Source organism: Felis catus, chromosome F1, assembly GCF_018350175.1.
Source record: "Felis catus isolate Fca126 chromosome F1, F.catus_Fca126_mat1.0, whole genome shotgun sequence".
NCBI lineage: Eukaryota > Metazoa > Chordata > Mammalia > Carnivora > Felidae > Felis > Felis catus.
In genome coordinates this window covers 14,890,977-14,915,560 of record NC_058384.1, presented here as the reverse complement: position 1 = coordinate 14,915,560, position 24,584 = coordinate 14,890,977, and the positions used below count along the sequence as shown (strand labels likewise).

Sequence of the window (24,584 nt, the reverse complement as noted above, 5' to 3'; positions counted from 1 at the left end):
GGCAACTGGGTGGCTCAGTCGGTTGAGCGTCCGACTTTGGCTCAAGTCACGAACTCACGTTTCATGAGTTTGAGCCCCATGTCGGGCTCTGTGCTGACAAGCTCAGAGCCTGGAGCCTGCTTCAGATTCTGTGTCTCCATCTCTCTCTGCCCCTTCCCTGCTCGCACTCTGTCTCTCTCTTTCTCAAAAACAAAGATTAAAAAAAAAATTAATAAAAAAAAAAAACCTAAAAATTGAAACCCTTCCATTTTATACCCCTACTCAGAGTTCCTTCTACTTGCTAGCTGAGATGCTGCCCCATTAATGAATTGCTTAATAAAGCCAATTAGATCTTCAAATTTACTCAGTTGAATTTTTGTTCTTTAACAGGTACACTGACTGGAAAAGCACTGTGTTGCACATAGAATAGACATGAAGCCAGGAGTGGGGCATATGGAGTTTTGTAAAGCTATAAGTAATAAGGTGGTTTCTTTAAGAGGAGTACAAAGCTATTTGGGGGAATAAAACATTTTCGTTTGAAGAAATATTTTAATAAGCCATTCCTTATGTAAATATGGACCCCATGTTTAATCTAAAAGAGAAAGACAGCTCAAAGGGAGGCTAAATTTCTCTGTTTAATAGAGAAACAGAATTTCGGCATTCTCTCCCAGTGAGGCTCTTGGAAAACGGGACTAAAACAAGGCCTAAGGGAAAAGTGGGTGGGCAGACCAGAGAAAAATTGTGTTGTGAAATCACCTGAGGCCTAAGCCTAAAAATTAAGTGAGTTGGAGCGTCTGAGTAGCTCATTGGGCTAAGCGTCTGGCTTTTGACTTTACCTCAGGTCATGATCTCATGGTTCATGGGTTTAAGCCCTGCATCAGGCTCTCTGCTAACAGTGTGGAGTCTGCTTGGGATTCTCTCCCATTCCTTCTCTCTCTGCCTCCCCAATTGTGCATTCTGTCTCTTCTCTCTCTCTCAAAATAAATAAATAAACTTAAAAAAAATGATGAAGTGAGAAATAAGCTGTGCTGTGGGTTGTTAAGGAACATTAAGAAAAGAAAATGCACAATACTGAATTATATCTTGCTTCTGATGAGGGAAATAAAGGCAAGAAAAATGCAGTTTAAATTAAATTCCCTTACAGCCTGCAGCCCATTGATAGATGTCAGAGACCTCCAGTGTGTAACACTCCCCAGGATGTTTATGGCTGCCTTAGTGCCTTAATGTTTACACTTCCTTAAAAACTAAATGCAATGTTATCTTGACAATAACTAAATCTTCAGGGTCCTGTGAGACCCTGCTTTCCGCATACTGAAATTCCTTAAAAACTAACTCTATCTCTACCCACCCCCAACCAAAAAGTATACAAGCAGCCACTCTTCACAGCCCCAGGGCAGCTGTTTCTGCCCACAGGTCCTGTCCCAGTGCTTTAATAAAATCACCTTTTTACATCAAAGATGTCTCAAGAATTCTTTCTTAGCCGTTTGCTCGCAAAGCCCTCTTCAAATTTCATCACTTTACATTGTGTCATGACCCCACTGGGATATTCCCAAACATACAATTTAGGTCCATGAAACACACTGACCTTTGGGCAGTGAAGGGGATGCATCCACATCCATCAAATGTGTAGAACAAAGGCAAAGAAATGTCGATAAAATTAAATTGCCTGGGGCGCCTGGGTGGCTTGGTAGGTTAAACGTCTGACTCAGCTCAGGTCATGATTTCACAGTTTGAGACCCGCATTGGGGTCTGTGCTGACAGCTCAGAACCTGGAGCCTGCTTCAGATTCTGTGTCTCCCTCTCTGTCTGCCCCTCTCCTCCCTCTCAAAAATAAATAAACATTAAAAGAAATCAAATTTCCTTATAACTTGCAGCCCTTTGACAAATACTTGAGCTTGGCAGAATAGGACATTCCTCCAGGAACTCCCAATCTTAATGTTAATGTCTTGCTAGAGGCAAAAGGAACCATAGCAGGACAATCGCCAGGCCTCCAGGGTCCTGTATGTCTTCTTTAACATATGAAAATCCTTTTGGAAACTTCCTTTGTCTTTACCTCCCCAACTCCAAAGTCTATAATCAATTGCTCTTCACAATCCCAGTGTGGCTCTTCCTGCCCATGGGTCATGTCCCTGTGCTATAATAAAAACACCTTTTTGCACTGCAAACGTCTCAAAAATTCTTTGACCATTTGTTCATAAACTCCACTTCAGATCACATCACATACATGGTATGAAGTGGGAGAGAGCCAGAGAAGGTGACAGAGGGCCAGAGCCAGGGTTTGGGAGCAGGAATACACCACAGGGTAGCCAGGAGTGCTGCTTCCCCTAATTCCCTAGCTACCCCTTCTCATGTGCCTGTGCTGCCTCCTTTCTACTTCCGAAACTCTAAACGCTAGTTGGGCACCATGACTCAGTCCTCAAACCTCTTTTCTTCTCCACTTACATTCATTTCCTTGATCAGGGCTTTTAAAAAGGTAGAGTTTTAAAATTAAAAATTAGTGAATTGAGAAGTCAATTTAGAGGACATGACCGCTATTTTTTTTAATGTTTTATTTTTGAGAGAGAGAAAGAGAGAGAGAGAGAGAGAGAGAGAATGCAAGCAGAGGAGGGGCAGAGAGAGAGGTACACACAGAACCCACAGGAGGCTCCAGGCTCTGGGCTGTCAGCATGGAGCCCAATGGCAGGGCTCGAACTCACGGACTGTGAGATCATGACCTGAGCCAAAGTTGGATGCTTACCTGACTGAGCCACCCAGGTACCCCCACTATTTTTAATGTCACCAAAAGTAGGCAGGGCAATAGTCCCCACAGGGCAGATGGCACCTGAGGGGTCTGGAGGGGCTCCCTGGAATGGTGAAGGAGCTTGTACGGGGAAATACAGAAAGCAAAGATGAAGTACAGAAGCAGCTCTAGGATTTTATGCCTTCAAATATGACTTAAGTAGAGCTTTGAAGGGTAGGAAGGATGTAGACAAGTGAGTTCAGGCTTTGTGCTGACAGTGCAGAGCCTGCTTGGGATTCTGTCTCCCTCTTTCTCTGCCCCTTTCCCACTTGTGTGTCTACATGCTCGCTCGCTCGCTCTCTCTCTCTCAAAAATAAACATTTTTTAAATTCTACTTTCCATCTATGATGTAAGATATTTATTTAAAAGGTGAGAAAAAACTAGACCTGAAAATTAACCAAAATGGAAGATTAACAAAGCAATTACATTAAAAAAAAAAGTCAGAGAAAAAATTGAGAAGTAAATGAGAATACACAGTGTTAAGTTCAGAAATACAGATGAAGGAGAAAGAGGGAGCCAGCTCCAATTGTCATATGTGAGGGTCTGAGGAAGTCCTTTGAGCCTGACTTCTGCTCAAGCAATGGGGGACAGGGAGTGGAGGACTGCGGGATCTCCTTTCTCCAACTGATAATTCATTCCACCCTCAAATGAATGCTCTGAATAAACCAATTCCACTAAATTTTTCAATTACAGTAAGATCTAAAGCTCAAGAGCTGGACATATAAGACCCTCTAGAATCATTCTTGAATCTATGTGGTCACTTATCTTCCATGTATTCCCAACATGAAACCTCCTCTAAGTCCTTAATTTCCTGGCACATTCTCACAGCCAAGCCCTGCTCACAACCCCTCCCCTGCCTGGAATACATCCCTCACTCGTCTTAGGAATTTCCTGATGAACTTGTTCCTCAGCTGCCTTCAGTATCCATGTGTCTTATGGCAGTTTACAAGGCTACAGAAGTTGAGTCGCCCTGATTCTAAGGTACCTACCCCCTAGTCATGGACAACTTTTGCATCAGGGCCTGTTTTTACTACCATATTGTTCTCCCTTCTTGAGCCTTCCCATGCTCCATGGTTTTACTGTCTTCTCAACTCCTAAAGTTTCTATATTACCTGGGAACTCAACAGAGATGTAAATCAGACCTACTAAATCAGACAACCAAATATTGCTAGAATGTAGGCTCTGGAGTCAGACTACCTAGGTCTACATGCCAGCTCTACTCCTTTACAACCTTTCTCTGCCTTAGTTTCCTCATTTGTTAAAGGCAGATGGCATCCTAGTTGCTAGACCCTCTGCATCCCAACTGTTCCTTCCCACTCCTTCACAGAACCAGCAGTTAGATTTCTCAAATGTATTTCTGTATGTACTTCAATGGCTCTCATGCACTTTCAAAAAAACAAAGCCTCAGCCGTGGCGTTCAAGGCCCTTCATGACCATCCACCAGCACATTTCTTACCATTTTCCCCCTGGCTGCTTATACACAACCAGACCTAAATCCCTTGCAGCTCTCTAACTGCCCAGAGGAGGCATATAATTTCATATTGTCATTTTGCAGCTATGTGGCTTGGCTTGTTCTGGAACTCTCCTCACCTCCCTGAAAACAACCAGCAGCCCCTTCCCAACCCAACTCCTCAGTGACTGCTTCTTTCCCCCATCCCCTCTGTAAATGGTCAGTTCTTTCTCTGAATTATCATTCTCCCTGACATATAAGCCAATTTTACAGCTGCAGCTCCTTGAGGGTAAGGGGAACTTGCTGGGGACACTAACACGAAGCACAGTGGAAGCACATTAGAAGCACATGCTCGGGGCGCCTGGGTGGCGCAGTCGGTTAAGTCCGACTTCAGCCAGGTCACGATCTCGCACTCCGTGAGTTCGAGCCCCGCGTCAGGCTCTGGGCTGATGGCTCAGAGCCTGGAGCCTGTTTCCGATTCTGTGGCTCCCTCTCTCTCTGCCCCTCCCCCGTTCATGCTCTGTCTCTCTCTGTCCCAAAAATAAATAAACGTTGAAAAAAAAAATTAAAAAAAAAAAAAAAAGAAGCACATGCTCACTGTGCTTTTCCTATGTGAGGGGGAGAAAAATGGAGCATGAGATGCCAGCTTACCTGTCTGAATCTCCCACTAGACTATAAGCCCTGTGATGGCAGTGACATTGTCTAGCATGTCTTATCCCTGTATTTCCAATGCAACCTCAGTGCCTGCCATGTGCTCAGTGCTCAAATATTTACTAGATAAATGAACAAGTAGAAAGCTAACAAATCCTATTAGAATTGGAGTAGCTTCCTCATGAAAAGGTAAGACACAGAAATGGAAGAGTAATATTATTCATTGTGACATCAAGCACTGTCTATAAATCACTTCACTGAACCTCACAATATGTGGAAGTTGGAATTCATCATCCCTCTTTAAGAGAGGATAAAACTGAGACTCTGAGGACCTGGGTGGCTCAGTTGGTTAAGCGTCAGACTCTTGAGTTCAGCTCAGGTCATGATCTCACAGTTCAGGGTTCTAGCCCTGCATCGGGCTCTGGGCTGACAGCGTGGAGCCTGCTTGGGATTCTCTTTCCCTTTCTCTCTGCTCATCCCCTGCTCTCTTTCTCTCTTTGAACACACACTCTCTCCCTCTCTCTCTGCTCCTCCCCAGCTTTCTCTTTCAAAATAAATAAACTTAAAAAAAAAAACAAAAACCTGAGTCTCAAAACAGTTGAGGTAATTCGCCAAACGTCAAATAACTAGGGTCATAAGTCACATTTGAACTGAGATCAGTCTGATATGAAAACTTCCACTAAATGGCTTGGAAACTTTGTCCCTAAGAAGCTTGTTACTTAAGTGATAGAAGGGGCAATGCCAATAACTGGATGCCAGAGGGAAAATGTGGCAGCTATGACATAAGAAGAAGGACTGACTGGGGAGAGCTGGGTGTCTTGGGGAGGGGCAGTATAGGGTAAGGGAAACAAAGATGAACAATGGAGAAAATGGCAGCTTGCTGATGAGAAACACTGCGAAGAGAGGACTGTGCATAATCAAAATGGATAATAAAAAATAAGGGAAGAGGGCCAAGAAAGAACACAAGAAAGAAAGAAAGAAAGAAAGAAAGAAAGAAAGAAAGAAAGAAAGAAAGAAAGAAAGAAAGAAAGAAAAGAAAGAAAAGAGTGCAAGGAGCCTATTAACAAGGGCAGGAAATGCTGAACATTTTTGGAAACAATTTGAACATTATCAAAAGCAAACCCACAGGGCCTTTCTGCACCTTCAGCAGCTCAGGCTGCTAAGCGAGTTACAGTAAAATCCAGAAGTAGGGCAGAAGAGGAGCTGTGCGTAGGAGTTCAAACCACGTCAGCCTCAGGCAGGGGGGATTGCCCCAGGGGACAGCCAGGGACCTGTCCAAGGTTTGAGAATGTCACCAGAAGTAGGCAGTAACACAGCCCCACAGGGCAGATGGCAAGAGGATACTCTCTGCACTCAAGGGGTCTGCAAGGGCTCCCTGGAATGGTGAAGGAGCTTATATGGGGAAATACAGAAAGCAAAAATGAAGCACTGAAGCAGCTCTATGATTTTATGGCTTCAAATATGACTTAAGTAGAACTTCGAAGGGTGGGAAGGATGTAGACGAGTGGAGAGGAAAAGAGAGGGTATTTTAGGAGGGGAAATATCCTAAGACTCCAAGGCAGGAATGAGCATGTGAGTGTCAGCATACACTCATTCATGCAAGGGCAGGGGGATCAATAAGGGGCACTCATGTTTGTACCAGGAAATGAAAGGAGACAGAATTGGGGGTGCCTGGGTGGCTGAGTCAGTTAAGCATCTGTCTTCAGTTCAGGTCATGATCTCCGGGTTCCATGAGTGAGTTCAAGCCCCACATAGGGCTCTGTGCTGACAGCTCAGAGCCTGGATCCTGCTTCGGAATCTGTGTCCCCCTCTATCTCTCTGCCCCTCCCCTGCTCACGCTTTCTCTCTCTCAGAAATAAATCAACATTAAAAAAATATATTTAAAAAGAGGAGACAGAATTTTCTATATATACAAATAATCTCTAGCTGAGTGTGGACTGAAGTTCTGCATGGAATGTACTGGATCACAGCATCATTTAAGACTAGATGAAACCCTAGAGAACCTCCTTACAGGCCTCTCATAAAATAGGACCAGTGAATTCATGGGACTTGATTGAGGAAGTATGACAATGAGAACCAAAGCATATTTTCTATTGTTAAATGATAAATAAGTTAAAGGATCATGCTGTTTATTATTAGGACATTTCTGAGAAGTAAAAAGCCAGCCTCCCTCCCTCCTTCCCTTCCTTCCTATCTGTCTGCCTGCCTTCCTGCCTTCTTTCCTTCCTCTATCTTCCCATTACTAAATACCAATTGTGTTCCAAAGTACATAGTACATGAACATGACAGATGGTCCTTGCTTCATGGAGCTCCAATTCTACAGTGAAGGGGCAGTGGAGGAGGGGGAGGCTATCTGGTTCAATAAACTGCACTTGACTCTCTTGTCCCAAAGAAGAAGAAACTGAGTGGTTCATACTCAGTTTTTATATCTATATCCCGAGTATATTCCTAACTTGCCATAAAAATGGCTAAGCTTAACAAGAATTAAAATGATATAAGTAGTTTACAGATTAGGAAACACAGTGATAAAACATGTGGGAAAGGTACAGTCTTTGTAATAAAGAAATACAATTTAAAACAAGTATGAGGCCCTATTGCATATTTACTGAATTAATTCTTTAAATGCATTATATGACAAAGTAATGAATTGGTTCAATCAGACAGTATATAACAAGGGCTAGAGGATTTGTCATAGCTTATGATTTAGCCATCCCATTTTAACAAAAACATTTCAAGAAAAAATAAATAGAAAAAAACAGAAATATCATTGTTTACGACAGTTTCAAAATTTGAAAAAGCTGAGAGGACCAGCAATTTCCAAAGCTTCCTCAGCATGCCCCAGGACTTCTTGCCAATATCCTGTCTTCACTTGTGCTCTCCCTAATGGAAGGTTCCAGACATAAGATAAAATTTCCCATTAAACTGTCCAAGAAAATTCAATCTACTGAGTTTTAAAATTATTTTTTTTTATTTATTTTTAGAGAGAGAGAGAGAGAGAGCATGAACAAGGAAGGGGCACAGGAAGAATCCCAAGTAGGCTCTGCACTGTTGGCACAGAGTCTGAGGAAGGGCTCGATCTCACATACCTGTGAGATCATGACCTGAGCCAAGATCTCGAGTGGGATGCTTAACCAACTGAGCCACTCAGGTGCCCCAAATTATTATTTTTTTTAATCAATAAATCAGAGAAGGCTATCTTCATGCCAGAAATATTCCCCCATTAAAAATGAATCCATTACAGGGGCGCCTGGGTGGCTCAGTTGGTTAAGCGTCTGACTTCAGCTCAGGTCACGATCTCGTGGTCTGTGAGTTAAAGTCCTGCATCAGGCTCTGTGCTGACAGCTCAGAGCCTGGAGCCTGTTTCAGATTCTGTGTCTCCCTCTCTCTCTGATCCTCCCCTGTTCATACTCTGTCTCTCTCTGTCTCAAAAATAAACGTTAAAAAAAAAATTTTTTTTAATAAAATAAATGACTCCATTACAAGTTGGTTTATTTAAATTTTTTTACATTTTATTTTTATTTATTTTGAGAGAGATAGAGCACACGGGGAGGGGAAGAGAGAGGGAGAGAGACAGAATCCTAAGCAGGTTTTGTGCTGTCAGTGCAGAGCCCGATGTGGGGCTCGAACTCACAAACCGTGAGATCATGATCTGAGTTGAAATCAAGAGTCGGATGTTTAACAGACTTAGCCACCCAGGCACCCCACAAGTTGGTTTATTTAAATGACAAATTTCCACTAGCATTTAGTCTGATTTTTATATTAATTATTTGGCTGGTAGCTTCAAACAGAACTACCTATTGAAATGTCATCAGATATGAAAATCAAATTCCTCTTAAGTAATTTTAAAGGTAAAGAAATAAGATTTTAGTATCATACACAATAAAAGGCTCCCTGTCCTGTGATCAAGTGGGAGTAGCTCCTGGTAGAAGCACAGAGGCTTCTGCACTTTGGGAAGTAAGGTGTGCCAGGATCTGTGTTTTCCTAAGACCGTTCTGCAGGCATAAGTTCCAGGAAATGTTAATTGGTGTCCCTCAGGGAAAGGCATTTGGAGGTTAAATTAGAAGAAAACTTGGGGCGCCTGGGTGGCTCAGTTGGTTGGGCGTCCGACTTCGGCTCAGGTCACGATCTCACGGTCCGCGAGTTCGAGCCCCACGTCGGGCTCTGGGCTGATGGCTCGGAGCCTGGATCCTGCTTCTGATTCTGTGTCTCCCTCTCTCTCTGCTGCTGCCTCCCCCATTCATGCTCTGTCTCTCTCTGTCTCAAAAATAAATAAACGTTTAAAAAATTAAAAAAAAAAAAGAAGAAAACTTAAAAATACAAAGTGAAAAACTTTATTGCCCATAGGATATTATGTTCTGTGTATTTCTGGGAGGGAAATCTCTACTAAAGCTACTCATAAGCTTATCTGATAAAGGAATCCTGTTGGCTAGAGGCATCTGAAAAGTTAATGCTGTACAAAAGACACTAGGGAATATTTAGGTTCATTTTTAATTAACTTTGTATGAAAAACAGCCAATAAAACTTTAACCAAAAGCTATTATTTAGTTCTGTCCTCTGAGCCTTACTATTTTACATAATTATAATTCATTGCATATACTATTTTAAACTAGGTTTCTTCCTTGACATTATTCTTCATTATTTCCAAGTATTGACACAGTTAACATTATCATCATTTCACATGGGTAATTCTTTATCTGCAATTTTGAAATACCATAGAGAAGACAGCCATTCTCAATTCAACATATGTGCAATGTTACTGTTTAGCATATGGGGTTCCCAGTACTTTTCCTGCCCCAAAACACCATAGGGAAAAAAATGCAGCCCCATTAGCAATAATGGCTCATTTTGCTGACTGTTTCAGAATCTTCTGGGCATATGGGGGAAGGGGCAGGGTAAGATTGTAACTGGGAGAAGACCCACAATCTTCATTGGCCTTCCCCTCTACTGTCCTAGCTGGGAATTGCTGTCTTAGACTCTGTAAATTAGACACAGCTCCAATCCTCAAGAAGCTTACAAAAAAATCATCAGTTACACACACACACACACACACACACAGACTTACATACACATATAAAATATAATATAATACTGGGTGTAAGATAAGATCATGTCATGCCAAAAAAAAAAAACAAAACAGTACCAAGATACCGCACAGAGATGGAAAATTATTATTTCAGCTTGGGAATTATAGACTCCACCTGCAGGCAGACATAAGTCTTTGCCTCATCCTTTTCCTTCACCCCACAAATCCAGTTCATCAGCAAGTCCTACAGGTACCACCTCTAAACTTTAACAATAGAGAACACTTACTGAGGGTTTACTATGCGCCAGCAACTTTTTAAAGTGCTTTATAAGTATATTACAATATTTCTACAAGTAAATATCATCAGTCTGATGTTACAAAGAGAAAAACTGAGGACAATGAACCATGTTGCTGAGGGAGGACCTTCAAAGGTCCCATCATCTGTGTTAAAATTGGGATGATGAGCCCAGGGAGTTTGATTCCAGAACCAGCACCTCAATCTCAATGCCATTCTGTCCCCATCACTCAGAGCCCCGACCTCTCTTTAAATCATCTCCTTTACTCTAGAAGAAGCCACCCTCATCTTCTGCTTGGACTTCTAATGGCCTCAAAAGCTCTTCTTGCTTCCACTTTTCCCCGTTGTGAATCCATTCTCCCTACATCATCCTGGGTGATCTCTCTAAAATATTAATCAGCTTATGCCACTCTTTGTTGAAACCTTTCTAGTGTTTCCCACTTCACCTACAGTAAACTTCCTACCAAGATTGAGCACACAAAGCCCTGAATGATCTGGCTTCCACTCAGCTCTCCCACCTCATCCACACCAGGCCCCCGGCTTCCCTTCCATTCTAGATCTTTCCCTCCTTAGGGACTTTGTGCTTGCTCCTCTCTGCCTGGAATGATATTCCCCACACTCTTCACATGACAGGCTCCTTTCACCCCTCTAGGCCTCAACTAACTGCTATTATCTCAGATAGGTCCTCCCTGACTGGCGTATCCAAAAAGCTTCCCTCTGCTTTTCCCTCTAAGAACACCACATGTATTTCCTCCACAGCACTCTTCTTGAAAATATTTTTATCTGTTCACTTATTAACAAATTTCCTCACTAAGCTATAAGCAGACAGGATGCTGATCTCCCTTATTCATTCCTGCTTTTCCAGCAATTAACACAGATCCTGGTACAGAGTTGATGCTTAATAAATATGTGTTGAATGAATGAATGAGGAGTAGAAATTTATAAATAATATGCCAAATTGAAATCTCATGTGCCCAAGTGGCTTGTGGCTGCCTCAGGTTATAATATAGCATAACAAAAAAAGTGAAAACGTAGGAAATACAGCAGTGTCACAGATCCCTTCCAGAACGTGTGGTACAGTGTCATGGGACACGAGGTAAAATGATTTTGAAGATCTAGAGCTTCAGGACTTAGCTCAGTCACTGATTTATCTTAGAAACCATAGGAAATAAGAAGAAGAAGTAGAGGAAGAAGCAGAAGGAGAGAGGGATGAGGGGGAAAAATGCTTAACATTTATTAATCAGGCTTTGCTCTATATGCTTTTTATGTATAAACTCAATGACTTCCTATAACAACTACTCTGCTATCCACTGCAGCATAATTAACTACCTCTAAACTTAGTGGCTTAAAACAAAAAGCATTTAGTTATATCTCACAATAATGTAGGTCAAGAGATTGGGTAGGGCTCAGCAGGACCTCCTGCACAGCGGAGGCTTGAGAGTATTCAACTGGTGAACTGGTTGTTGGAAAAGCTGAGACAGCTTGCCTTGCTCACATGCCGGAGGCCTTGGCAGTGATGGTTGGAAGCCTGGGCTCTGCTGCGCCTTTCCCTTCTCTCTCCCCATGTAGTGTCTCCAGAGAGTAGCAGAACTTTCCACACCAAAGCTCAGGGCTCTAAGAGACCAAGGAGGAAGGTGCCAGATGTCTTAATGGCTAGGCTCAGAGCTGACTTCCGGTTTACTCTACTGATGATAGCAATCACAGCCCAGCCCAGATTTAAGGGGAGGAGAAATAAATGCCAGTTCTTAATGGTAGAAGTGACAAAGAGTTTGTGGTTTAATCTGACATAATAATCCTCTGAGGCAGGGGTACTATCATCTCCAGACATCAGCTAAGCCTACTGAGGCAGATTGTTGGTAAACCTAGACAGGTCTCTGCCTTAATTTCAAAACTGGTTAAGCTGGGATAGTTAATATCTTTCCTAACTATGTTTTACAGAGTGAAACAGTGAATAGACTATCGAGTAACAATCATGTGTAGCATACTGTGTTCACCACTGCAAGAGGGAAAATGAGGAACAAAAACCCCCAGTTTCTTGTTCTATGTGGGAAAATTACTTGAAAAATAGAAAGAAAAAAAAAAAGAAACCATAAAGTACATTAACAAATAAATGAAGAAAGAAAATGTGGTATAATACATACTATTCAATGTTAGTCTTTAAAAAAGAAGGAAATGTTGCCATATGCAACAATATAGATGAATCTGGAGGACACTGTGCTATGGGAAAGAGGTCAGCCACAAAAAAGCAAATACTGTCTGCATCCGTGTACACACAGTATCTAGAACCGTCAATCTCACAGAAAGAGAGTAGAATGGTGGTTGCCAGGTGCTGGGGAGGACAGGGAGGTGGAGAATTGCTGTTCAACAGGTATAAAGTCTCAGTTCTACAAGATTAATGTGTTCTAGAGCTCTGCTGTGCAATACTGTGACTACAGTTAACCATACTGTACTCTGCGCTTAAGAATTTAAGAGGGTAGACCTCACATGAAGTGTTCTTACCACAATAGAAAAAAAGACATTTCATTAAAAAGAATGAACTATAGGGGCACCTGGGTGGCTCAGTTGGTTAAGCGCCCACCTTTGGCTCAGGTCATGATCTCGTGGTTCACGAGTTGAGCCCCACGTCGGGCTCTGTGCTGACAGCTCAGAGCCTGGAGCCTGCTTCAGATTCTTTGCCTCCCTCTCTCACTGCCCCTCCCCCACTCATGGTCTGTCTCCCTTTCTCTCAAAAATAAACATGAAAAAAATTTTTTAAAAGAAAGAACTATACAGATAATATGTGCTGTATAATACCTATTTTCTTTAAGATATTACATATTCATGTGAAGAATATAACAAATTGGTATTTCAAATTCTTAAATAAAAACAAACATACACCATATGTTTGTATGAGGAACTGTATGACCTATTCCAAATAAGACTCTGAAAAAAACAACAGAATGAGCTTCACAAGATCAAGGTGCTGAACCTAACTCTGTTCATGGCTTGTGGGACCCTGGAAAAGTCACTTAACCTTTTTTGGGCCTCTTCATCTATATAACAAAGGATTGCACTATATGACCACTAGGTCTCCTCCACACTTGGGTAGCTAGGATACAAGATTTTAAAAATGCTTTTGTGACACTATTCACATGTGCTGTGGGACAGACAGCTCCATCTCCTAAAACAGCTCCTAGGTCCTGGTTCCACAAGAGAAGTCCTATTGGTTGTTCTAGGTCGGAGGCCCTTACAGAGGGAAAAGATCCATGATTTTGTCTTTGTGACCAGTATGCTCCATTCAATATAAAGTGTCTATCTTAGCTCTACTGCTAGCAGATTCTTGCTAGCACAGCAAGTGTATGGTAAGAAGAGAGATAATATGGTTATACCAGTCCCAGAGGCAGAAAGTAATATTGTTCACTATGAATCTATATATCCTGGGGAATTTAAGACACCAAATCAGCTCATTCACAAACAGCAAACACAATCTTCAGCAGCTGCTACAACAAAATACCATAGACTTGGTGGCTTAAGTTACAGACAGTACTTTCTCACAGTTCTGGAGGTTGGGAAGTCTAGATCAAGATACCAGCAGATTCAGTTCTTGGTGAAGGCCCTCTTCCTCCATCGTAGGCTTTTCACTCTATGCTCCCATGGCCTCACTTCCGTGCATGCACATGGAGAACATCATCTCTCTTTCTCTTCTTATCAGGGCATGAGGGTCCTACCCTCGTGACCTAATCTACACCTAATTATTTCCCAAAAGCTCACCTCCAGATGCCATCGCATTGGGGTTTATAACTCCACCATACGAATTTTGAGGGACTCAAACATTTAGCCCATAATAATGTTTTTGCCCAATGGCTCCAGAACTCAACATTCACAAAAACACATGGAATATTCATTATCTCAGGGAATGTGTACTATACAAACTTCTCTCTGTTTCATGCTTTTCTTCCTCTCTTAGGACTATAACATTGGAAGGTCAAAATAATTATCACAGAAAAACAACATCAAACTTTCATTTTCCAAGCTAGTCACCACAACAAACACACATTCTCGCCCTGAGCTTTGTAGAGTTCCCTTCATTTCCTCCATTACTGGCTATCAGTGGGTTTGGGTATGACACACCTTCTCTCTCACTCACAGCCATAAAGTAAAGGGTACAGAGAGAGAGTAAGACATACGAAGCCATGACTCATTTTTGCATCTTTTGGTTTTTGATCAAATGCCAACAGATGGCAAGAGATAAATAAATGAGTCTTCAATAATGGGGTAAATGGAAACCAGTAACATTATGGGTGAGTATTTAAGTTTCATTATTAATTTTCTTCTTCCTAAAATTGTAAATAAATGCAGTATAATAGGCAAAGGATACAATTCCAACACCTTCTGGGAGTAGAGAGAAGCTATCCTTTTTAGCTACATGTGTGATGTACTCACACTATATGTAAGAGGTGAGGTAATAACTCTTCAACATAAAACCTCAGTGTTTTAGGTCACCCTGGAAAATGTACATTATTTATGAAACAAACTATAAAATTAGTTTCTCTTTCAAAGTGTTTTTGAACATTTTCTTTCCTTAAAAGCAGCACAAAGGGGAAAACTTTTTCTAAAATGACCTAGATCAACATCCCCCATAACATATCCAAGATACAGAGTTGGAAGGAACCTGAGAGAATCCAGCCTCCTCTTTCTACAGAAGAAGAAAACTATAGTTTAAAGATAAATGGCTGGCTCAGGACAAAAGAGCCAATGAACAGTCATGCTCATCTGTGTCAAGGTCCCCAGAGCCTCATGAGAGATCCCTTCCAAGCATCCACAATACCTCTGAAAGTGGCAGTCCTAGCATTCATAACCTTTATTCCCCTGGATCACAGCATTTTGAGAAGAGCTAGAAAATGAAACAGTGGTTCTCTCTTTTTTTTTTTAATTTAAAAAATGTTTTTAATGTTTATTTATTTTTGAGAGAGAGAGAGACGGTGAGCGAGCAGGGGAGGGGCAGAGAGAGAGAGAGAGAGAGAGGGAGACAAAATCCCAAGCAGGCTCTGTGCTAATAGCGCTCAAATTCACATTCTGTGAGATTCAAATTCAAATTCAAATTCAATGTGGCGCTCAAATTCACAAACTGTGAGATTATGACCTAAGCCAAAATCAAGAGTCGGGCGCTTAACCAACTGAGCCACCCAGGCAGCCCAGTGGTCCTCCTTTATAAGCACAGTATCTGTGGAATGAATATATCAAAAAGTACATCACACTGAACAGAAAAAATTCTGACCTAACACAAACATCTCCCCTCCCAAAAGAAAAGTCATAAAGATGATAACAAACAGGATTTCTCTAAGTGTGCCTTGATGTAAGATTTACCTCCCAACATTATTTTAAACTCTTTAGGAGCTGGGACTGTATCATTCATTTTGCCTCCCCGACACCAGAGTGCCAGGAATGTTGTTACAAAAGCCCTATTTTTGATCCTGAAATCAGAACATGTAACCTTTAAAAGGATTTTTGTACCGCTTCTTGGGGTGGCGAACTGTCCGGCAGATGCAGTGTCATGTTATTACTTTTACTGAGCTATAATTCACATACCATGTGACTCACTCATTAGAAGTGTACAATTCAGTAGCTCACCACCTGTGCAACCATCAACCTCAATAAATTTGAGAACATTCTCATCACCCGCAAAAAGTAACTCCACATCCCTTAGCCATCACCTCCATTTCCACACCAGTCATAAGCCCCTGGCAACTACTAGTCTACTTTCTGTCTCCAAAGATTTGCCCACTCGAATATGCAGTCTTCTGTGTTTGGTTTCTTTCACTTAGCATAATGTCTTCAAGGTTTGTTCATGTGGTAGCATGTATCAGTACTTCATTCCTTTTTATGGTCAAATGAATGATATTCCAATGTGTGGGTACAGCACATTTCGTTATCCATCCAACAGCAGATGACAGTTGAGTTATTTCCACCTGTTGACTATTATTAATTATGCTAACATGAACATTCATGAACACATTTTTGTGAAGACATAAGTTTTGATTTCTCTTGTATAAATATCTAAGAGTAGAATGGCTGGATAATTGGCAGATGAGATTTTAATATGGAAATATTTTAGTTAGCAGGGTATCTGTTATGATTTATTTGGAAAATGGGACACACTAATTGAAGTAATATCTGTCTGAAATAAATTTTGCCAAGCCTAAGAGAGAAGTTTATCAATATTTGTTGGACTGACTTTGAGTACACAGCCAGCCAATCCTTATCATTTCCCTACTGTAGACTGCTCCATGTTTCCCTAGTACACCTCTCCTTCTATCCAATAAGTCCATGGGAGGATTCTGAAAATGTATACTTAATATTTATAGAGGGAAAAATATGTTTCTATAAAATTCACTTCACATTTCCTTAGATGGGTTCTTAAAGAGACTTGAGTCCCCTGGATAATCTCAATAAAACTTTACATTATAAAATTGAAATAAAATTATTAATCATGATAGCTAGCAGACTGTTTTGGATCAAATTTGACAGAACAATAAAAATATAATTTATGTGTTATATACACAATGTATACTCTATTATAATCCTCTTCAGATTCAATGTGACCTCTAATTTGGGTTCATTTTATAAGAATGTGACATTACTATTTTTAAATTATAATAGAACTTCATATACCCCTGTTCTCAAAAATGGTCTGGTCACATGTTTGAACTTAACTGATAGTTAGTTCTTGATCAGTAGGACAACCATCACCTGATATGGAGCATTGTTTATTTGACAAAATGTAATCCACTTCATATGCTTTATGTCTGTCTTATGACATAGTTTCCAGGAACTCATTGTGGTGAAAACTGGGACTTTCTGCACCAGTATGTTGGACTGTACCCTCCCTGACCTCACCATCAACAATGTTGAAGATGACTCTCCAGTTGTGTTATCAAGGTAGCACTGGCAAGAATGTGGTGTGGGGACCTTGGGTCTGGTGGGTCAGACTCTCAGCAATCTACTTCACCAGAAAGTACCTGCTGGCTAGTGATAAGATTTTGCTCTTAATACCTCTCTCTTCAGAGAAAAATTAAAGGCCTTTGCTGTTATTCACCAGGCTGATTTAATCCCCCTGGCTGTTGATCTTCAAAATATGATAATACAACGGAAAAGTCAGGCACTTTCCTTGTGCTATAGTGCTATAGTAAATGCTCTGAATGGCACCTAAGATTCAGCCGGTTCCTAAATTCTGAGTTCGACTATTACAGCTTTCACAATAATTATAACTCCAGCACCCTCTCAATTATAATCATGTAAAATGTGGTCCATCAGCCTATTCTATCAAGGTCAGGATTATTATATTCAATTCAGAGATTATGTGATAAAGGGTAATATGACTTTAGAATGCCTGAATTCAAGCCCTATTTTTCCTATTTGTAAGATGGTTATTTTGGATAAATCACAATCCACCAGAACCTCAGTTTACTCTTTTTTAAACTGGAGGTAATTATAGTATGGCAGAGTCAATATATATGTATTTGCCAAATCCTATCTTATCCTCCTCTTCTTAATCAACAGAAAGATTACATTCTCAGCTTTCCCAACAGGGAGCTTGGGGCCATTAGAATTGGACTATGGACAGGGAGATCTGACCTTTAAATAAATCCCCTTAGGACTTCTCCCTCTCTCTCTCCCTCTCTCTCTCCCTCTCTCTCTCTCTCTCTCTCTCTAATATGGTAAACTCAGAAGCCATGTGTTGAGATGCATTGTTTTCTTAGATTCCATATCTGTCTATGTTGCATCCATTAACCAAACTAATCCAGAACAAACTAATGGCCAAAGTTGTTTACATCTCCTCCGCCATTCAGCTTTCCTGAGAATGAGAAGTACATGAAAATCATTACAAATCCCCCAACCAATCCCAAGTTCATATCCCCAACTACCTTCTTTTTCTAATCCTCACATACCAAGCCAGTATTTCTCCTGCCCTAAATCATCCAGGGCCAGATACCAGACAAAAACTAGAGACATCACCTTTATAGTCCGGAACCCACAAACATTATTCAAACTGGCCAATCCTAAGCTGTTTCCCCATTCCTGTCTTCCCCACAGAAAACACAATTAATAGCCCTGGGCTCTCCCCTTGCTCTTGCTTCTGCTGCCTAACCAACTATGACACTTCTCCATGGAGCCTTACATGGTAGCCATACCTCTTGTTTCCAGGGAACTATGAATAGCGATAAACTTTTCTTTCAATAACATTGACCTCTCCATATCATCACTCAGTCACTTTTATAGATTAAGACCTAAGCACAAATCAAGAGGATGGCCTCATAAGATGAAGCATCCTTCCTGACCAGCACTGGTGTTTCCATGACTGGGTAATTAATGTTTGTTTTGTTACATCATTTGGAGGGTAATGTGTCACTACAGCTTAGTTGAACATGACCTCAATACAAAATCCTCACTTCCCAGCTTTATTTCAATGACTGGGAAAAAATACTTGTATGCAAAGTATATAACAATTTATGGTACAAAGACATATGTTCGGAACTCAAAAATTAGTAGTTATTAGGATGATAATTCAACAACAATGTCTAAAAGTAATGTCTATAAACAAAGCAAGTATGATCTATTTATTACTCCATCAAGTGAAAACAGATTTTCACCACATATGGAGCAGATCGTTTGAAACCTGACTTAAAACCAGAAATTGCACTTAAAAAAAAAGTACACTCTGGCAGTTTGTTCAAAGGGATAAGGAGTCATCCCCTCATAAACTGGAAACGAGAACAAAAATATGTGCTCACTGGGAGTGGCACTCTGTGTGCTTAGACGTCACAGACAAAAAACAATGAATTCTAATGAGAGCCCATATTGAAATACAAGGGCAGAGGATATAAATTAGAGGCACTGCTTTACTATGCAGTTTCTTCGTACATGGACAATGTACGTAGCCCGGAGGATTTATTTATTAAAAGGTAATGACTTAGTTTGTATAGCTCTTTACAGTTTACAAAGCACTCTAATATTCTAACAAAAGTCATATGAAATGATTAGGGAAACAACGCTGTCGGTAACAGAAGAGAAGAAAGTTCCCTGTGTACAACAGCAAATGACTGCCCCTACCCACTTCACATACTACTTCCAGAACTTAGAGATTATATTTTTCCTAACAGGTTCAAAACCAGAAAAAATTAGAGGCCAAAGGCACTGACATTACCTGATGCTTGTTAGAAATTCAGTTGCCCAGGGGCACCTGGGTGGCTCAGTCGGTTAAGCATCCAACTTTGGCTCAGGTCATGATCTTGCGGTTTGTGGGTTCGAGCCCTGCATCCGGCTCTGTGCTGACAGCTCGGAGCCTGGAGCCTGCTTCAGATTCTGTGTCTCCTTCTCTCTCTGCCCCACACCCCCACTCACACTTTGTCTCTCTCTCCTTCAAAAATAAATAAACATTAAAAAAATATTTTTTTAAAAGAAATGCAGACGCCCAGAACCCACCTTAGACCTACTGAATCAGATTTTGTATTTCAACAACATACCCACATGCTTCCTATGCACATAACATTTAAGAAGCTTTGCTCTTGGGGCACCTGGGTGGCTCAGCTGGTTAAGCATCTGACTTTGGCTCAGGTCATGATCTTGTAGTTCATGATTTCGAGACCCGCCATTGGGTTCTGTGCTGACAGCTCAGAGCCTGGGGCCTGCTTCAAATTCTGTGTCTCCCTCCATCTCTCTCTCTCTGCCCTTCCCTAGCGCGCGCTCTCTCTCTCTCTCTCTCTCTCTCTCTCAAAAATAAATAAACATTAAAAAATTTTTTTAAAAAAAGAAGCTTTGCTCTCTGAGAGTATTTACAATTGCATGCCTGAGATTTGGGAACCTCTAAATTGAACCAGACAAAACAGCATGTAAGTAAGGGAAAACAAGTCTAGGATATGACTTCAACTAATAAATCTGAAAACATAACCCTTTTAGTGTATTATTCACAGTGTTTTCCGAAAGTGGAACCCATCAATGGAAAGGGAGACAGATTGCTTGGAATCTAGAAAAGCAAAGCCCAATAAAATGTTTTCCCTATGTCTTCTGCACTATTTGAAAAAGATGGCACTGTGACCTACCAATCCATATATCTGCTCTGAGAGATGTAGGGTACATTTGATCATCGAGGTTGAGTGCTCCATATATTATTCTCATAATCTAATTTTATGTTTTCCATTCAACCCACTGATTATAATTTGGCTTCCCATTTCATGTAGTTTTTGTACATGGAGAAGAACTTGACCAATCAGACCAAAACATTCTAGATCACTGGCAATTGTACTTTCTATTATTACTTAATATGTTGGCTGCCTAACATCAAAATCAGTTGATTATGAATGTGGTCAGGACAAACAAGTCTCCCTAAGTCCACTATGAATACACAAATAAATTTTGTTTTTCTGAACACTGATGACCACTTCCTAAAAACACAGCCATGTGGGGTTATGGTGGAATGGCCACATGATATGTTGGGATAATGATAACAAACATTTATTAAATGGTATATTCCAAAAGTACTTTTCCTCTATTAAGTAATTTAATTCTCATAAGTCATGTACTGTTATCCCCATTTTATGGGTGAGAAAACAGAGGCACAAAATCATTAAGTAACTTTACTAAGTTATAAAGTGACAAAAAATGATTTTAACCGAGGCAGTCTGGCACCAGAACCTGCTCTCTTGACCACTGTGTTATACTGCCTCCCTTCTGTCTCTCAACAGTTGTCACATAGTGGCCTCTTCCTCTCTACTTCCCCTACCCATCCTTCTTGGATTAACTTCAAAAACATTGGTAGACCAAAAGTACCAGGAACTAGAGCTCTTGATATAACCAGGAGATTAAAGCGCCAAGACTCAGTGGGTGACTCTTTCCCCTATGTGGGTGAGGACGCTCCCCTGGGGCTTGTAGGTTAAATACAGATATGCTAGATCCTAAGAAGACATTCTCTACCTTACAGCTCCTTGAATTTGTTTCTCCCAGTCTTGAGATTAGAATGGTACAGAAGCCAAGGCTGGAGAGGACTAGGGAAGGAGCAGAGGACAGAGTTCACTTTGGTGGGGGCTTAGGCAAAGAGGTATCTGATTAACTCAAAAAGTAACTCCACTGGGGTTTGGGCTGAGAATTCTACAAAGATACAGAATGTGCTTTCCCTTACCTGGACCTCTGTGGGCATATTTCTCTTGGGACGATCCCAGGAAATGGCCGTGGCCATGCAAAACTCAGATTTGCAACCCTGGATCTCTGGCCAAATACTAGCATTATACACATGCCAAACACAGTAGAAATCGCCTATCATTTCACAGATAAGAAAAGTGATAAACTGTGAAATGGAAATCTTTACCCTAATCACCATGAGAGGGACAAAATGAGCCTGTAACAAGTTCACTAAGGTGTCTCCTATAACCTTTGTAGTCTTCTGCTATAAATGACTAGAATTGTCGAGTGATCTGTTCTTGTGACATTAGATCAGTTCTTTACAATCTTTTCTCTGCCCAGCACAGCTCTGAGAAACAATACATTTCCATTAAGTTAGAGTCACACATCAAATGAGATTTGTAAAAAATTATGTTTCCCTTCCCTCCAGTACTAAAAAATGAAGTTGTGCTGCTCATTATTAAGAAGCATGTAGCAATATGCTAAATAAATGTCATTGCCCTAGGGAGAGAAAACCAGTTTAGTAAAAAATGAGCAGTAGTGAGACTTCAGGGTAAACCTTAAACTGAACCTATATACTCAGCCAGTTCACACATGTCTAGTGACTCATAACTGAGCTTCTTTTTCCCTCCTGGGTCTTGGCAAAAACAAATAAAGAATGTTCAAACAGGCAATAACTAATAACTGCATTCTATGTTTGCTAAAAAAGCAAAATATTTTATTTTGTATTTATAATTTATTTAACCAATCTCCCAAAGTTCCCAAATATTTGCCATCTATGTCTCTAAGTTTATTATTATGTAGGAAACACTTACAATAACTTCCTGAGGGTCATGAGGGAGTGGTTTGTACATGACCACCCCAGCAAATGAAAATGTTACCATTCAGTGATAATTAATTTCTTTACAAACACTGATGATGCAGGTGATGAGCTTATTCACTGTTCATGAAGAACTGTATAAGCCTCTAAGGAGTTATTTTCTTAATATTTTTTTTAGAAGCTAGATGCAGAATTTCCACAAAATGTGAAATAAAACAGGTCACCCATTTTTACTTAATCCAGAGTATAAGGTTTGTTGAATTTGAGTGCATTTCTGACAGTTTGAAGTGTTTTATGCACTTCTGAACCACTGTTTACCTTTTCAAAGATTTAAGAGTTTAAAGACTTAAAAATGATTGACGTATGTGCAACCAATTGGAGTGCAAGACACTCTGATGAAATGTAAAAGACAGGTTCATGACACATCAAGAGGAGACCAAAGAGTCTACCACATCAAGATGAGACTCAGCAAAACTGAAGCTGGCGGACAATTTTTTTTTCTAACGTTTATTTATTTTTGAGACAGAGAGAGACAAAGCATGAATGGGGGAGGGTCAGAGAGAAGGAGACACAGAATCTGAAACAGGCTCCAGGTTCTGAGCTGTCAGCACAAAGCCCGACGCGGGGCTCGAACTCACGGACCACGAGATCATGACCTGAGCTGAAGTCGGCCGCTTAACCCACTAAGCCACCCAGGCGCTCCACTGGTGGACAATTTTGAAGGCAGGGAAGGGCAACTGTAAATGAAGAGAGCTAACTACCATAAATTAATCAAGAGAAATAGCAGATGGAAAGAATCAGTAGGTGAGAGCATAACATATGAAATAAGTTAGAATGATGAGAACAGCAATATAAGATACTCAGGGTAAAAGTTAAAAATAATTCAGTGCATATAATAATTTTAATAACTATTGAGATCAGCTAGAAAGAATTTATGGTATGCTTTGTATAACTAATAAGAAAAGCTGAGATTAACACTTTTACACTTATATTTTGGTGCCAAACAATTATTTTTTTAAGTTTCAAGGGCTCACTGAACCAAATCACTGGGTCAAATATGATCACCAAATCATCATCCAGAAGGTCTGCATAAGTTTATTTTTCTACCAAGTGCCTATTTCCCATATCACTGCCAACTCTGGAGTTTGGTTTTTAATTAAAAATTTTCCAGTGTGCTAAGTAATAAAATCCTATAATATTATTGTGATTTATCTATTGTTTCCAGTGCAGTTGAATAGTCTTTTGCATGTTTCTTAAATTTTTCTATTTGTTTTTAAAATTTCCTGATGCCTCTTGTCCATTTTTCTACTGGAATATTCATTTTTCTCTAATTGACCAATAAAAACTTTCATATATTCTTGCCACTTATATGCCATATATGTTAAAAAATATTCTTCATGATTGGAAATTTGCCTTCTGGTTGGTTCAGACAACTCTGGTCTATTTGAGAGGCATGCAACTGAGTTATAATCTGTTTAGGCTCAGAGCAACTCTGTACCTAGCTGACCTTCCATACTCACTGGCTTTCACTGGCTCTCCAAAAATAAAAGTCTCCCAAGGCTTATACCTGGGCCCTCTGCCTTTCTCTCCCCATGCCTCTTCCTTCATAAGCCCATTCACTCTGGTGGTTTTAACAACTCTAAGCTCATAATTCCTTAATCTATACCACTGCCCTTGATTCAGTCTGCCTTGTAAGCCAGTAGTATGGTTTCATACACCTGACGAACCCTTTCATTAAGATTTCCTTTTTTCATTCACTCACTCAAATTCATACAGTACCATTCTTAAGTATACCTAGTAAACAGAAGTCTTGTGAAGCTTTAATACCTCAAATTCAAAGATTTCAAAGCAAAGTCACCTGCTGCCCCACACACTATCCTTCTCTCCCAATTTTTCTCTTTTTGTTAATTGTATCCCCAACTTTCTGCTATTTTAAACAGACACCAAGAATGTCATAATTCTTTGCTCTCTGTTGTTAACACATGCAATGAATCTCTTCTAATTTTTCCTCTAATGGCTCAAAAATTAACTTTTTTCTTTTTTTCACACTGCTGCCATTTTGGTCCAAGAACTCATCATCTGGCAGCTGCTGAACTGCCCTAATTTCCTAATAGCCTCACTAATTCCCATCTGTTTCCCACTTCAATTTGTTTTGTAACTTATGCTGGATTATTCTTATTGCAGTATGGCTCTCAATATGTCATTTCGCTGTTCAAGAATCTCAAGTGCTTCCTTCTGCCTATGGAAATAATCCTGAAATCCACCAGTCCCTCATTAGAAGTTTGTGATAAGCTGATTCTACCTATCCTAACTCATCTCCCTCTACTCCACATCAGAAACACAATGTTTGCTTAGCATCATTTCTGCACTGTCCTCCACATAAGACTTCTCACCTTTGCTCACCAATTCTGTCTGACTATATCCCTCACTTCT

At 40.4% G+C, this 24,584-nt stretch overlaps 1 long non-coding RNA gene across 3 annotated transcripts in view; it reads right to left on the bottom strand.

Annotated features, from left to right (window-relative positions):
• The window catches only part of LOC123382735, a 543,574-nt gene that overhangs the window by 407,460 nt on the left and 111,530 nt on the right, over positions 1–24,584 (bottom strand). The window lies entirely within an intron of this gene.